The sequence below is a fragment of the Mesocricetus auratus genome, unplaced genomic scaffold, assembly GCF_017639785.1.
Source record: "Mesocricetus auratus isolate SY011 unplaced genomic scaffold, BCM_Maur_2.0 Super-Scaffold_100003, whole genome shotgun sequence".
NCBI classification, from domain to species: Eukaryota; Metazoa; Chordata; class Mammalia; order Rodentia; family Cricetidae; genus Mesocricetus; species Mesocricetus auratus.
The window spans coordinates 69,634,494-69,638,652 of record NW_024429188.1 but is presented as its reverse complement, the minus strand read 5'-3'; the positions used below and the strand labels follow the sequence as shown (position 1 = coordinate 69,638,652).

At 35.3% G+C, this 4,159-nt stretch overlaps 1 non-coding gene across 1 annotated transcript; it reads left to right on the top strand.

Annotated features, from left to right (window-relative positions):
- The first annotated feature begins 200 nt into the window (after positions 1-200).
- Positions 201-308, top strand: LOC121140075. Its single transcript, XR_005876914.1, has one exon. It is a non-coding gene; the product is annotated as a U6 spliceosomal RNA (small nuclear RNA).
- Positions 309-4,159: the final 3,851 nt, after the last annotated feature.

Sequence of the window (4,159 nt, the reverse complement as noted above, 5' to 3'; positions counted from 1 at the left end):
AAATTCTATTATCCATAATACTAGTATGTAGTATTAACACACTGTGGGATAGTTTTATTTTATTTTTTACTGTCTTTCATAAAAATTAAAATCATTTATTTCTTCGTTATCAAATTAATGTGCCTCAGCCTGACCTTTAAGACCCTTTATCATCTTACAGTGTCTTGGTCATTTGTTTACTCTTGAAAAATGGCCATCCTGTGATAGCTTCAGCAGCACATACACTAAAATTGAAACAATACAGAGAAGATTAGCATGTCCCCTGCGCAAAAATGGCCACCTCCGTGTAACAGGGAAAACAGAATGCTCTTCTATATAGAATGCCCATTCTCTGCCAATCCATGGCTTTAGATTAAAATTGAATTTAAAATATACCTGTTGTTTCCAAGAAGCCATCTCTGAATTTTTCAATTTACTGTCAATTCTAAATTATTACTTTTCCTCAGAAAATTGAATTTTCCAGTGAATTTTCTCCTTGGTAAACTTACACAATAAGCAATATTGAGTCTATGTGTTACAACACATGTCCACTAAATGAATTGTTTAAATAGAATCAAAGAATGCTGGTATCTGTATAAATTATCCATTTATTTAATGTTGGCCACTGTATAGAATTGATAGTAAAAGGAAAACAATACCACAGTTTTCAATTGTCACCCACCTTTTTAAGAAACACTTTCACTTTAAAATTCCATACTTTCTACAATAAAATATAATCTCAGAGTACTAATATTTTCCTCAAAGAAAGTATCAATAATATTTGAAAGGTTGGGATTCATTTTCTTGCTTGTGAAAATCAGATCATCAGTTCAAGAAACAACAGAACTTAGCTTAGAAATAAAAGTCTATTAATCATGCCTTTTTTCAGCAATATTTTAATTATACAGAGCCCTGCAGAGATTGTTTATTTCATAATTACTGAAAAATGGCAACTATCCCACATAATACCCTTTCCTTTTGAATATGGAAATGCAGTAGCACAAGTGCAGATATTTGTTTGGCAAGTAGACAATGGGGAAGATTTCCATTGGTACTTAGTGGAATGAAGTCAGTTGGTCCTCACTAATTCAGCCAAGGTTCACTCTGCTAATGGCAAAACATGTTTGTCCCTGAAGCTAAACAAACACCGGATTATTCATTTTTCCTTTGGCAAAAGCCATTGTGAAATTGCCCACAGTTCTTGTTTATCATGAATTACTATTGGGGGACATCCTTTAGTTAAAGAAAAATTATTCACAATAATACAGATATAGTTAATCAGTTTAGAATGTGTGCTTGCACATATATATCCAAGCATTCAGTTGACTCTTTGGTTTCTTATATACGGTTTTGGGTGAAATCTTTCTTTTGTGAGTTTTGATTAAGGGAACTAAAGTAAGTGACCTTGCATCTTGGCAGGGGTCTGATAGCATATGACTCATTGAAACTTTAAAGAAGCACAGTAAAGACAGCTCCTAGTTTCTACCCTCACAAACACCATTCTAAAGTTGGTAGGCAGTCCAGTGTTCTCTGTGACTGTGGCAGATACGAAGCATCCGATTATGTACACTATGCAGAAAAGGGACAAGATGTTTGCACTTCATCTGGAATTACAGACTTGGTAATTAAAGGGCATAGAATTTTTTTTTCTGTTCAATGACCTTATCTGACTAAACAAGGTATTAGTGAGAATGATGTACAAGGGAGTTAGTAATGAATCTGAAGGCTTGAGTTCTCCTTTCAGGGCTACAATTATGAGCTATTTGACAAAAGCAATGACATTACTCTTCTCCCTCCTCACCTGATATAAAGGTTGGTTTGAAGTGCAGGTCAAAGTTACTTAGTAATATATTTAGCAAACTAGGCAAACAACATGGAAATGAGATGATTTTTTGACAAAGAAGATCACTAAGACAGAGAGTATAGATGGCTCAATTATCCCTTTATTTCTATTGGGCAACACAAAAGTCCAGAGAAAATATTCTCTACGTGAGGGGACAGTTCATCATTTGCAGTCAGAAATTTCATAGGGAACAACCAATTACTATGAGGCAAGTGAATTAATCCCCCTAATGAAAGTTTATTCAAAATAAAAATTGGAATGTGGACTCAACATAGTTATACCTATAAAACGTTTTTTTTTTTTTTTTGGTTTTATGAGACAGGGTTTCTCTGTATTGTTCTGGAGGCTGTCGGTCCAGCCCGGCCTCGAACTCACAGAGATCCGCATGCCTTTCCCTCCCGAGTGCTGGGATTAAAGGTGTGTGCCACCACCGCCTGGCTAAACTTTTAAGGCAGTGTTCAGTACATAGGAAATAAAACAAACAAACATACCCCCCACAAAAAAATTGTAGATGAGGAAATGTGGTAGAGTCAGACCATCATTAAGCTTCAAACCCTGCATGGCTCCTTAATTGCTATGTTAACTTCAATAATTCACTTAACCTTGTTTATATTAAAATGTGTAACCTGAAAAACAGGGATGAAAATACTTATCCACAAAACAATAGTGAATATACATAAAAGAAAGTTTGACACAAAGATGTAATAAGTTTGTTTCATTCATTGAACAAATGCTTGAAGAACACTTACCATATATCTAGTACTGTTCTTTGTCCGGAAACAATGGTAAACCAAGACATTAAACAGTTTTTGCTTTCATGGATCAAGTATTCTAGCAAGGAAGACAGACAGCACATGAACAGACAAGAACAATCAGCTATAAGCGCAAGTGTTAAGAGAAGCCTTCCCACCAGCCTGGTTCCAGAGCCGCATCAGTCACAAATAAACACACAGGAGGCTATATTAATTATGAAGCTGTTGGCCTTGCTTGTTTCTTACTGGCTAGCTCTGACTTAAGTATTTATCCCATAATTGCTAATCTAAGTATTTCTCTTACCGGAGAGGTTTCCGGGCTTCCTACCCCATGGCATTACATCTTGACTTTCTGTGTTTCTCCTACCCAGAGTCCTCCTGGATTCCTAGTCCCAACTATCATGGTTCCTATTGGCCAGCAGTGCTTTATTGACATATAAACAGGACTTCTCCCATCACACAAGAAAGAAAGAAACAAAGGAAGGAAGGAAGGAAGCAAGCTAGCTAATAGGAAGTGGTTTGGAAAATAGATGCTATTTGCCTTAAGGTTCTCTAGGAAAGCACTTAATCAGAAATTGAGAAGGTTAAAAAAGGAAAGACATAAAAAGAAATAGGTGAAACTCCTACAGGAAGACAGAGCAAGATGACAAATGCTCTAAATGAAGGATGAGTGCTCTAATAAAGAACTTTGAGGGGGCGAAGGAAAAGGAAATGAAAACAGAGAGGTAAGAGAGGCCAGATCATGTTGAGTTATGTGAAATAGCAACTATTACTGTTTTTATTATTGTTAAGCTCCAGGGGGTTTCATTATTGAAGTAATACTTTATCCTATTTACTAAATCCTTTTAAGATCCCACAAAGCAGGAATTCAAGACAATAATAATACCAATAATGGTTGACTTTATAATTTGACCTTTCAAGAATGATTTTCACATAGATGATCTCATTTCCTTCTTCCAACACTTTGTAAGTTAGATAATGACTAGTATCTTTCTTTTTGAGGAGACAGGTGCACAGAAGATTAAACCCCTGTGAACAGTCACATGGAAGGTATGTGGGAAATATACAGAGTGACATCAGACCCTAGCATTGTTTCTTCTATGTCTCTCTGTCTTGTTGTCTGGGTAACAAAAGTGGTGAACTAAAGAGAATGTGATTTAACAAAGAAATAGAGGTCAGTTGTACAGTTACAGATAGAATTCAGGATCTTGATTTCATTCTTTTAATATTATCAACACCTGAATTCACAGAGCTCAGTTGCTATTGAAGAAATAATTATTTGTTCTTAAAACGTGTGAATTTCATGAATAAAATTTAAGTGCAAAACAGTATCTTTGAAGAGTCAGTACAAATTTGAATTTGATGTTGCTTCTCATATGATAAAATTCTTTAAGATGTGAGTATTGCTTACTCTCACCCTCTGGTGTTTTCCATTAGTTCAAGGATAAAGTAGACTTAGGAGGGACAACATCTGAATTTGATTGAACAAAAAGATAATCTTATTTAGGAAGAATGATACATTTCAAACAGAGAGATGCGGGAGCTTGGCGCCAAGCCATTCTATATATAACATTTATTAAGATGT